This window comes from Rhinoderma darwinii, chromosome 7, assembly GCF_050947455.1.
Source record: "Rhinoderma darwinii isolate aRhiDar2 chromosome 7, aRhiDar2.hap1, whole genome shotgun sequence".
In the NCBI taxonomy this organism is placed as follows: Eukaryota; Metazoa; Chordata; class Amphibia; order Anura; family Rhinodermatidae; genus Rhinoderma; species Rhinoderma darwinii.
In genome coordinates, this window is record NC_134693.1 from 106,956,857 (window position 1) to 106,970,128 (window position 13,272).

The window sequence follows — 13,272 nt, forward strand, 5'->3', positions numbered from 1 at the left end:
TTTCACGTACGAGTTTGCACTCGTTCGTGTGAATCTGGCCTTACACTAAATACTAAATAAAGGCACATAATAAGAAAAAAATCGATTTTTGTTTCTACAATTCATACAGTAAAGACTGTCTGAAAAATAACTAAAAATAGCAAAAGATATAGAGACATATGACAAAAAAGCTGTATTTTGCATTGAATGACTACTTTATATAGCCATGGTCAATCAAAGGTTGTAAAGTTCCAGAAGCAACAGGAAAATTGGTTTGGTCACAGATTAAAGTTTATAATATTTTATATTTATACAGAGCAGTGTTCCTGTTAAAAGGAAGGCAAGGCAGTAGTCTTTAAGTTTTCCAGTATAAATACATTGAAAAATATGTTGTTTAGTCCAAACGCCATTTTTATGAAACTTTGTGGGTTGGAATAGAAAAAAAAACCTGCGATTCCGCCTTTGTTTTTTGGGGTTAGTTTTTTTACGTCGTTCGCCATGCAGTAAAAACAAAATGTTAACTTTATTCTGCTGGTCAATACGGTTATAGAGAAACTAAATATATACAGTTTTTTTTATGATTTACTACGCTCCCAGTTTTCCAACATGTTTGAATGGTTCGGAAAAAAGCGGGCAGGGCATCATAGTTGCAATCCATGCAAAACATTTATCAAGTTTTTCCTCCACTTTACTGATTAACAAAGTGGCGAACACCAGGACATTCGCCACATTCTGCTCTAGGGGAGAGACTGGCGCATCACTTATATTGTGTGGCAGTATTAGCAATTCTTCCCAATAGATTACAAAACCTTTATTTTAACTCAGTGCTGTGTAAAACAAATCTACTCTTAATGGAGACTACAAGAACTGACCAGATGCACTCTAAATATTGCGCTATTTTGTGCATTATTTTGGCAACATTATTTATTTTGTCCACGTTATGTTGCGTTGGCAGGATTTACATGACTGATCACCCATTATACACATGCAGGCTTGTCCATGTTCCACTGTTTTACTGACAAAACACACTGATTTAGAATCGGCTCATCTAATGAATGTATATATATATATGTATAGTTATTGATTGGCCAGCTATGATATATAATGAACTTGCAGATTACATTGTTTTTCTCACATTGTCTATATAACGAAGATTTCACGTTATAAGAAAAGATGCTACCAAATTAGTAATGGCACCTGCTATAAGCTTCACTGGTGAAATAAGATAATGTACCCTCTGTAAGTCAGTACAGTTTGGCCCTTTAAGTTTTCCAACCCTTTCTCTTTAATATTGAGACGGTTTATAGGAAATGTCCTGGTGTGGTCATGTATCAGTGTCTGAGTATTAACCTTTTACATAAAGACTACATGGGGCAGATAACAGTATTGAAATGCACAACAGGTATTGCAGCGACGTGACCAATGGATGCTACATTTACATCCAACAGTCATGTCCGAAAACACCAGTTGATTTAACACTCTTAATAGGGCTAAAACCTGCAAAAGACCACCATATAGCCCTGCTTCAAAACCGTATTATATGCTCTATTGGGGCTGTTGATCTAATAGAGGAGATTCCCCTACTCGGGACTTTATTTATTAAGCTTCTTTTTTCTTTTAGTTAATCTTAATCTTTCGCAGCTCTTGACTGTAGACGATCACTGGGTGTCATTGAAAAATGGACATTATGGATGCCCATCGATTTTACTGAGCACCCTGTAATGCTTTATTTTCCCTGCAATGCTGCAAAAAAACTGAACAACGTTGCCACTGCTGCTGATCCCAAGAGGTCCCTATAGTAAGAACCTCACAATCAGCTTTGGGGGACCCAAAATCTTAAATAGACTAGTTCAAAATAAGACAACCTCTTTAAGCCATGATATAATGTAGGGGGTGCTACTAAAAATGGGAGAATCAAATTGCAGGACTATGATTGTATTATCTGGCCACCAATTGACATAAGAATCATATTCAATGTAAGATTTGCTCCATTGCCAAACATCCCCCAAAGTGGAAAATAGTGATTCAATTATATAAAACTGTATTTCATAAACATTCATTTTTTCCCCCACTATTTGCCAAGTCATAGAGCTTCCAGTAGGTCACCATACTAATGTTTTTGGCACAGTGGAAATTAGATCCTGCTTTACAAAGGTTGCCATAGAAGTTGAAAGTAGCAGTTTGGATACAGATACACCACAATCTCTTAAGTTTGTCTATTTTTTGAAGAACTCAACCAATGTGAATGTGAGGGCCATTTACACTTTATAGAAAATGTTTACAGTGGAACGTTGGGTGTAAAACATTGTCTGAATTCATTACCTGTTTATTTTAGGAGGTTCTTCAGGTACTATATACAGTATGTCACAGTTATTTAACCTACAAAATGTTAGCATTTGGTAAAATATCTTGCTGACTATTCAGTCCATGGTTAGGAGTTCACACATCATAGAGCATTGTATATGAACAGTCTGTTTGCATTGATCTGTATGTACAGTGTTTCCATAGAGACTGGTGTATGGTTGTGCATATATAAACAAATATGTAGCGTCCGCTCGTCCATACACCTCATCCTCAAGATCTCAATTTGAGACCTGATTTGCCAACGGGGGTATATAACACACTTTTATTTTTCAGTTTAATGTAAATTTATGGAAACCGAAGAACCCCTTTAAGAGTTTGGATCTATTACTGTAAAGGTAAGCAACATTTTAAGTTGTGTCTGTGTGAAATCCAATAACATATCACATTTAAGACCAAAGTATAGAAGATTCAAAATTAGGGTCTTAATAAAAGGGATTAAAAAAACTGAAAACTTATATTCCAACACTTGGGAAAGCCCTCTGGAAAAATGATGGTGCTACCCACATAGTAATCATGACTGGATATGCATGGGAGTTGGAAAATTTCTAGCCATTATCGCACTCTGGAAATGATGCTTCTGTCCGGGTATAAACACTGACTAAAGGAATGCACAGTATCTGGTTTTGATCCAAGTCATAGGAAGGTGGCTACCCTCAGAGACCAATGAACATACGAACTATCTAGATCCTAAGTGGGACTTCTGCGAACATAATAGACCAGATCCAAGCAAAAAATTGTACTGTAAATCTATTCCACTATTATTTTTTACGGTCATATTATATCTAGAGCTTGCACGAACATGTATAAGACAAAAAACACATCTACACACAGATGCACATTACAGTAGGCTTGAATGAATACCAATCAGACATATAAATGTCCATAAACAGCAATAAACAGTTCACTTGACCTACACATACTGTATACCATCATAAACTTCAATATCAGAAACTCATACAATAAGACGCTACACTGAGGTACAGGCAAGCAGATGTCTTGAAACATAATTATCATATGCAAATATCATAAAAAAACAAAGCAGCATGGATGAGAGTATATAACAGAATGGATACTACTGCACACATGCTACATAGACACCGATCTGCACACACTGGCATTTAACTGGCGTAGATACAGTATATCTGCATATCTAGTCAGATGCAGTGATTAACACAACCAGACACATTTAATGGGTTACACATGCAATATCCCAGAGAAATGAACCCATTTTAAATCGGAACACACCCAAAATGATCACATAAACCAGCACCTTCACGTGTTTCACATGATATTAGGATTACGGCTCCATCACATGGGTTTTCATACTCATACATTTTGTTATATACACAGGCACCGTTGCTGTATAATACATAGCAAAATGATCACACCTAACAGAAGAAATGCATATGTAAAATGCAGCAAGTAGCCAAGGCATAACACCATCAATCCACTGTAAGCTCAAGGCATGCATGTACTCATATACATATATGTTAACTCATGAACGTACATACACATACGTAGATATATACAAACACAAAATATCTATGGGACCACTCACGCAGTTTACCAATGTCTCTGTATTATCGGTCCCTGCTTCCCATCTCTATGGCATTAGGGATCTGCTCATCCGCTTAGCAACCGGTGTCCCTGTCACTTTTCTTGCTCTTCTTGTCACTGATGCTCCCCCCTATACGGTGTCACCAGCAGAGCTGTGTCCCTCGCGGCGCCAGAGACAGGCACCCAGACAGAAATCTTTCCAGATCTCCCCAGCTGTCTTACTCCAACAGATAGGCACCCACACAGCAAGCGAGAGGGAGAGAGAAGGAAGGAGGGAGGGGAGCGAAAATAGGAGGAGGATAGAAAGGGGAAAGAATACAGCAAACAGAATACAGTGATGGAGCAAAGAGGATGGATGGAAGAAGCAGGATGAAAAGAAAAATAGGTGTATTATACAAATTCTGAACAGCAACGATCTATAAGGAACAGGGTGGAAAAAAGGCAGCATAAATGAGGTATTAGACACTGCATAAGAGATGAGAGACATCTAGCAAATAAAAGGCAGTAGCATGATGGACGATAGGCGCACATTGAGCGAGGGAGAGAGAGAGAGAGAGCATAAAATCAAAGTGCTGGGGACAGAAGCCTTGAAAAACATGATCAGACTGAGCCAGTGCAGCACCAGACTAAGAGAGACAAGAGATTATCGTGGGTCAAACCTGATTGAAAAGCCAGAGAGAAAGAAATAAAGATGAAGGGAGAGATTGTGTGAATCAATGTGTGTAAAGAAACCAGGGAAGGATGAGACAGAAAAAATAAATGAAGAAAAAGGGAGAAAAGGAGGAAGGAAACACAGATAAAGGAGGAATTGGAAGCAACGCAGATTGTGTGTACGGTATACTGTATGTGTTAGAAGAGGAGGGGGCGCGCAGCATTACAGGAGGGTGAAAAGATATTACAGATAAAATATACACACACCTGGTTACAAAATGACAGAACAAATGGGACAAGCAGCCACAATGCACAGTGACGTGAAGTGAGGGTCAGTATGGCTTTGCAATATTTTATATTTTATGTGCCAATTTTGAATACTGTTCTATTTCATCTGTATAATTCATCCGATCATCCAGCCTATAGAGACATCCAATTGTTAATGGTAGTCTATGATAGACTCCACTGACCGTCCTGAACATCATTTATGTGCTAGAACATCTCCTAATATAACAAGATGCCCTTTGTGTCATTGACAGCGCCGTTATCCCAGGAACCCCTGGAGAAGGTACCACGGAGTCAAGTATGGACTACAGCCAAGAATTGCATCAATAGGAACCATTCGGCTTATATATATATATATATATATATATATATATACCTCCTGTCCTGCAGTGTGGGGAACCTCCTTCCCATAGTCTGAATCACCCCCTACGTAATGAGAAGTGTCAGGGAGATTATGGCCTCCTCAACATGTCTCTGTGACCTGCAGATCAATCAATCAAAATTAAATGTGACTCAAATAAGAGAAAGGAAGATGTGTAATACAGGAATTATCCTGCAATGGCAAGCCAGGTCCAGAGCGGCGAGATCGAATATGCCATGTTACACTGAGCTAGATCCATGGCATTAAGAAAGCAATATTCTATATTAGCCTGAGCCAGCTCTGAAATAAAAATACTATGTTATCCTGAAACTTGTATTAGAAAACTATACATCAGTTGAATTATATTCCATTCACCTAGCGGTATTACCAGCTTGCTTGAAATCTCAATGATAGATTTTTAAATTAATGAAAAACGGGAAAATATTTTTCTCAAAAGCAAATCTGTTTTAAAGGGATAGTCCTAAAAAAAAAATGAATTGCCCAAAACACATGTAAAGTCCATTTAGCATCCCCCCAGTACAATTCTTTAGAAGCAGTGTATTATTTATTTACCTATTCATCCCCGATATTACGCCTGTGCTTCTACTTCCTGGTTTTGAGACGGAACTACGGATGTAGCCATCTTTAACTTGACTCTGATAACTTGCTGCAGCGTGATATCACACAACAAATGCGTTAAAAGTCAAGGTACAGACGGCTACATCTGTAAGTCTTGTAGCGCGATGAAAGACTCAAAATCCAAGTGCTCTCCTCTTTTCTCTCCGCCCTCCCACCCACCTCTTTGGTATCTCTAGTATTTCAGTCAATCACATATCACTGTTCTAGCCCCTTGTGGTTATGTAATCGATGACGAGCCGACACAGACTGGAGGGAGAAATATCCTGCGGTCACGTGATTCTGTGTCGAGGCCTCACAGCAGAGGAAGAAATTACAGTACCTGTACAGTTCCTGTACCACGTGACTGTGAAGAAGAACGGGGGATCGTCGAGTCTTTCATAAAAATAAATAATTTAGTAAGTAGTCCATTTTTTTAGTTCAAATAGAATCCTGAATAATTTTATACCGGATAATCCCTTTAACCCCTCAACAACCGGCGTATAGTGTTTTTACTTCGGCCGTTCAGGGTAGATCTTCTGAAGCGTCGCCTTTTCATGTCGGCACTTTAGAAGAACTTTCCCCGCATCGTGAAGCCCATGGTGTTGCTAACAGCCTCGGGCTTCAGGGCAACGATCGGAGACCACTAGCAGCGTTCTCCGATCATATTTAACCCCTCAGATGCGGCACTCAATAGCAAGCGCCGCATCTGAGTGATTTTAGAGGGAGGGAGCTCCCTCTCTCATCCCACTGGCATCCCCACATGTCACGGGGTGCCGATGGGTTCTATAGCAGCCTGGGGGCCTAACAAAGTCCCCTAGGTCTGCCTTTAGTGATTGCCTGTTCGGCTATGCCAGAGGCATGACCTAACAGGTGCCTGTCAGTTTTTACACTGACCGGCAATAATACATTGCAATACAGAAGTATTGCAGTGTATTATAATAGCGATCAAAAGTTTGGACAGTAAAGTCCCCCAGTGGGACTAAAAATAAAGTTAAAAAAAAAGTTAAATAAAGTTTGAAAAAAATAAATGTCCCAAGTAAAAAAAAATAAAACCCCCCACTTTTTCCCCTTACAAAATACTTTATTATGAAAATAAAAGTAAAAAGTTACTCATATTTGGTATTGCCACGTCCGTAACAAACCCAACTATAAAACGATTACATTAACCCGCACGGTGAAAGGCGTAAAAAAAATAATAAAAATCAACTTCTTAGAGTCAAAAGAATTGTCTCAGATGATAATATTGTGGAGTATAGACTTAATAATATGTGCAACAAATTTCTTAGTCCAGGTTATCCTAGACTTGTGATCGAAAGAGCAACTAATGAGGTTAAAAAACGCAAACGTAGTGATCTTCTTGAGAAAAATCCAAATAAGAAAATACTTAAGAGAATTCCATTTGTATCAACATTTTCTCCTGTGAGTAGAAAAATTTCCAAAATCCTTAGGGATTATTGGCCTATTCTCAATGATAATTTCCCTAAGAATATTGAATTTCAGGACCCTCCTATTATGTCTTTTCGTAGACCCCCTAATCTTGGAGACCGCCTTATACGTGCAGACATTGGTTCGCTGACCAGGATTAAGCCCCAAAAGAAGGGATGTTTTCCCTGCCTTGGATGTTGCAATTGCAACAGTATGATGCGGGGCAACACCATGGTACATCCAAAAACAGGGAAAATATATGGGATTAAACAATTCTTCACATGTCTTTCCAGTTTTATCATATATATCATTCAATGTCCATGTGGACTCTTATATGTGGGAGAAACCACTCAGGAATGTAGAACACGAATTAACCAGCATAAGTATACCATTAGGAGTAAGAAGGTAGACTTACCGATTCCAGAACATTTCATAAAATTTGGACATAATATTTCACAATTGCGATTTAGAATAATTGATGGGGTAGCTCCAATGAGAAGAGGAGGTGATAGGGAAAAGAAAGTTAAAAAACTTGAATTAAAATGGATTTATGAACTGGACACCCTGGAACCCAAAGGGTTAAACAGGGAGTTCAGGACAACGGGCATTTGTTAGGACTGTGTCTTTGGACATGGTTCTGGCCACATCGTCATCGGTAATAGATATAAGATAGAGTGCCTGACCCGGAGTCATGTGATTGTAATATTATTGGATATTCCTTTTAATGTTACTTGTTTGTTCTTGTTTATATTTTTAGGCCACTTACACTTTATGGGAAATCACTTTTTGAATTATTCGTGAAGAAAGCTCTGAAGAAACCTTATCAGTCTTTTGGATTGTGGTCTGCTTTGGGATTTTCTGCCTGTCTTATCGAAAAATAAAAATTATAGGTGCAGGAGTGTCATAGGCATTTTTGTCCACTTTCTATTGAAATAGTTAATAATGATTCCATTTCTGGACATCTGTCAAACATATTGTGAAATAAATGTACTTTGATCACCATTCCTCTGATGAGACATGCAGAATCCCTCTCTTTGCGACACATCTAAGTTATGTTAGCGTCTTGTTGTTACTATAAGGGTATGTTCACACGGCCTATTTACGGACGTAATTCGGGCGTTTTAACCTCCGAATTACGGCTTGAAAGCGTTGACAAACATCTGCCCATTGAAAGCAATGGGCTGACGTTTGTCTGTTCACACGAGCCGTATATTTACGCGTCGCTGTCAAAAGACGGCGCGTAAATAGACGCCCGCGCCAAAGAAGTGTCATGTCACTTCTACAGACGTAAATGGAGCCGTTTTCCATGGACTCCAAGGAAAACCAGCTCCAGTTACGTCCGTAATGGACGCGGCGTTCAAGCGCCTGCACATGCTGTTACGGCTGAAATGACGGGGCTGATTTCTGAAAACAGCCCCGTAATTTCAGCCGTTACGGACGCTGCCGTGTGAACATACCCTAACAACGGGTTTCGTGGTTATTATGTTATTATTGGGTAACCTATTTTAATGCGCATGCGTGGTCCTGAGTGAGATCGCGATGCGAAACCATAGTAACAGCAGACGCCGGACGTTCAGGTTACCAGAATTTCCTGTCATGCGCAATGGAGAACCATGGACGCTGACATAATAAGATGTATCTTAATCGACTGATATACAGGTACTAGACTGGCGATCTATTCATGTTTTATAACTGTATTTCACTTTGATGATGTGGGGGATATTTAAAGCCATGATGATGTATTTTTTAAAGGTTATTTAACTATTGTTGACACCTAATACGTTCAGGAAGTGATGTCATTCAACATGTGTTATATAAAGAGTGCACTGATTTACTATCACTATGCTTTACAAAGACCCAACAGGGGTTGAAACGTTGTAGTTTTTACTGCTTGGTGAATAAAGACCAACACTTTTTGGATATCTGAGTGCTGCAGTTTTTCTTCAATCTACTAAGCGCCGCATCTGAGTGATTTTAGAGGGAGTGAGCTCCCTCTCTCATCCCACTGGCATCCCCACATGCATCACGGGGTGCCGATGGGTTCTATGGCAGCCTAGGGGCCTAACAAAGGCCCCTAGGTCTGCCTTTAGTGATTGCCTGTTCGGCTATGCCAGAGGCATGACCTAACAGGTGCCTGTCAGTTTTTACACTGACCGGCAATAATATACTGCAATACAGAAGTATTGCAGTGTATTATAATAGCGATCAAAAGTTTGCACAGTAAAGTCCCCCAGCGGGACTAAAAATAAAGTTAAAAAAAAGTTAAATAAAGTTTGGAAAAAATAAATAAATGTCCCAAGTAAAAAAAATAAAACCCCCCACTTTTTCCCCTTACAAAATACTTTATTATGAAAAAAAAAAAGTAAAAAGTTACTCATATTTGGTATCGCCGCGTCCGTAACGAACCCAACTATTAACCTGCACGGTGAAAGGCATAAAAAATATAATAAAAATAACGCATTTGATAAAAAGTGATCAAACCATCGCATCTACTTCAAAATGGTACCAATAAAAACTACAAGTCGTCCCACAAAAAAAAAGCCCTCATACAGCTGCATCGGTCAAAAAATAACCCGTTATGGCTCTTAAAATATGGCGACACAAAAGTAAATAATTTTGAAAAAAATGTGTTTTTACTGTGTAAAAGTAGGAAAACATAAACAAATCCATCTAAATTTAGTATCGCCGTATCGTAACAACCCGCTAAATAAAGTTATTATGCTATTTATACCACATGGTAAACGGCGTAAAATTAAGTCGCAAAAAAAATGGCAAAATTTCTGTTTTTTTCCAGTACCCCACTAAAAAAGTTATTAAAAAGTTAATCAATAAATTATATGTACGCCAAAATGGTGCTATTATAAAATACAACTTGTCCCGCAAAAAAAAAATCCTTATACAGCTATGTCGACACAAAAATAAAAAAGTTATAGATTTTAGAATGCGACAATGGAAAAACTTACCAAATTGCTCGGTCATTAATGTTTAAAATACCTTCGCTATTAAGGGGTTAATATGGATAAATTCTAAATAATAGCTTTTTGGGGTTCAACATCTTACTTAGGTCTAGCTGTGTGCAAGGAGCCTGAACTGTCTAAAACAGAGTGTTTATGGGTCTTTATTATGGAGCCATAGGTACTCAGTGTGCCTCTGTAGGGTACATCCATGTGTCACTGTATTCCCACCTTAGAAGCAATGCCTAAATGCAGAATACCTCTGTAATATAGCATGTGATGTTAAATGGCACCATTTTTTTTTCTCATGGATTCCATATGAATACAGTACATGAGAGGAAACCTGTGTGTCTCTGTATGAAATCGGACACATACAGAGGGACAGTGCGGGTTCTCAGATTTGCCCACAGATCCGTCATCTTTATGTGGTCTTATCCTAAAATGAACAACTAGGGGAATTGTGGTGTTCCTGGGTAAGTCAATCTTTTGCACATAAATCTATCTGGCCATTTAAGGGTATGTTCACACGGCCAAATTTCAGACGTATACGAGGCGTATTATGCCTCGTTTTACGTCTGAAAATATGGCTACAATACGTCGGCAAACATCTGCCCATTCATTTGAATGGGTTTGCCGACGTACTGTGCAGACGACCTGTTATTTACGCGTCGTCGTTTGACAGCTGTCAAACGACGACTCGTAAAAATACAGCCTCGTCAAAAGAAGTGCAGGACACTTCTTTCAGACGTTTTTGGAGCTGTTTTCTCATAGACTCCAATGAAAACAGCTCCAAAAACGAGTTGGTAAAAAAATGAGTTGGTAAAAATGCGAGTTGGTAAAAAACGTCTGAAAAGCAGGGTCTGTTTTCCCTTGAAAACAGCTCTGGATTTTCAGACGTTTTGGTTGACTACGTGTGAACATACCCTAACAATCACTAAAAAAGATCTTCCTATAAGGCTAGGGCTACACGGTGCCTTAGGCTGCGACCGGATCGCAGTGTCAGGCTGCCAGCATCGTAGTGATGAAAATTAATGTGGCCGCGTTGCAAAACGCAAGATGCTGCGACCACTTCACATCAGTTGCAAGAAATCCAAACCTGCTAAACGTTTTGCAACTGTTGCGTCGTGGTCGAGGCAAACTTTACTTCATTGCTGCGATGCAAGCAGCGCGACACCTGTGTCGCAGCCAATGTCACCATGTACTTCTAGCCTTACTCTAAGAAGATGTCTATTTTATTTAGTACAAATAGATGGATTTAGCTTATCTTATGAAAATGTTAACATCAATCATCCATATCTACCTGTAATGGAATGCTTATAAGATTCTCTAACAATTGCCTTTAAATAACTGAGCGCCAGAGGTCCCATAACTTTATAATATACTCACTGTATAAAATGTCTCCCTTCTTAGGATCTCAGGGACCTCAACTGATGGATGGATGATTTTATTCAAACAACTGTGATTCTCGAGAACAGTGCTCTTAGAGAAAATTTCAGTGTGTTTATAAGCTTTGACCTATATATTAACTGTGACAAGTTGTAATATGGAAGTTCAGGCCTAACAAATCTAATCTCAATGGTGCAGATATGACCTTGGTACAAGATAAAGTTGATGTATGAATTGACCCTCAAAACAAATTTAGTTCTTTGGGCAGCACAGAATGTAAATACAGTCTTGCTTTCAGGCCTGGTTTACACGAGCGTGTGCGTTTTGCGCGCGCAAAAGACGCTGCGTTTTGCGCACGTTGCACATGCGTTTGCCATGCGTATATGCTGCGTTGCTGCGTTTTTTTCGTCAAAAAAGGAGGGAGGCATTCATGAGAGGCCAGCCTACAAAAAGGCTGGGTGAACAGGTTGTGAGCCTTATTTCCTCCTCAGCAAAAAGACTTGTCTTGCAATCCACATTTATGCCTTCTCCGTCGCTGGCCCGTGTGCTGCTCGCGTGGATGATTTTGCGCAGGTTTGGCGAACGGCGTCCCATGCTACAGCACCACCCGCGTACAAGAAGTAGGATTTGGGTTCATCCACTTGTGGCCCAACGTACCTCTAAAGGGCACATTCATACCCTCTATGAGGACCTACGGCGTCACCCTGAGAAATTTCGAGCCTTTTGCGGCGCTGCATTTCCCCTGAGGAACGACTGCTTGTGACCTTGAGGTATGTGTGTTTCTGAAATTAGTGCTTACAGGATGCTGTATGGATTTCATCTCACACATAACATGTGTTCTTTGTTGTTTCTGTTTTTCACGTCATGTAGTTTTCTGGCCACAGGCAATAGTTACCATTCTTTACATTTTGAATTTCTTCTGGGAGTGACCACCATTTCATTCATTGTGACATCCACCTGTGTAGTGCTGTGGCAGAGATTAAAGGCCACGGCCATGCCTCAGCCCACGGCAGAACAGTGGCTTAGTATTTCGGACGCATTTCTTACCGCAACACAATTTCCTCATTGTATTGGTGCCCTAGACGGGAAGCACATTCATGTGAAGAAGCCCCCACGCATTGGCTCAAGATACTATAACTACAAGCAGTTTTTTTTTCAATCGTCTTGTTGGCCTTGGCGGACAGTAATTATTGTTTTACCATAGTAGACATTGGGTCGTATGGAAGCTCTGCTGAAGCCCGCATATTTAGTTCGTCCAGAATGGGTAAACGTCTTAGGAATAATCAACTTGCTGTGCCAGAACCTACAATCGTCCCTGGCTCCAGCAGCCCACCAATCCCATATGTCATTGTTGCAGATGAGGGTTTTGCCCTGACAAGGCAAGTAATGCGTCCATTTGCAAGAAGAGCTTGGATGAGCGTAGACGCATGTTCAATTACCGCCTATGCAGAGTGCGAAGATGTGTCGAATGTGCCTTTGGCATTATGTCTAACAGGTGGCGGGTGTTTCTGACATCAATGCAAATGTCACCGCAGAATGTGACACGTATCATCCAAGCGTGTGTAGTTCTGCATAACTTCAACCGCATCCATGACGCTAGTTTTGATGCGGAATATATACAAACAAATGCACCCATCATCAACACAGTGCCGCCAATTCCACTAGGGAGATCTGTAACATCTGGACTCCGAG

The 13,272-nt window shown here is 39.8% G+C and overlaps 1 protein-coding gene across 2 annotated transcripts in view; it reads right to left on the reverse strand.

Moving 5' to 3' along the window:
• Nucleotides 1-4,725, reverse strand: part of ELFN2 (extracellular leucine rich repeat and fibronectin type III domain containing 2) — a 94,665-nt gene extending 89,940 nt beyond the window's left edge. Inside the window, exon 1 of one of the 2 annotated variants that reach the window (XM_075833770.1) lies at nt 3,911-4,725. The gene's annotated coding sequence lies outside the window, so the exon portion shown is untranslated. Of the gene's footprint in view, nt 1-3,901 lie in introns of both variants that reach the window. The other variant, XM_075833771.1, reaches the window with a different exon arrangement.
• Nucleotides 4,726-13,272: the final 8,547 nt, after the last annotated feature.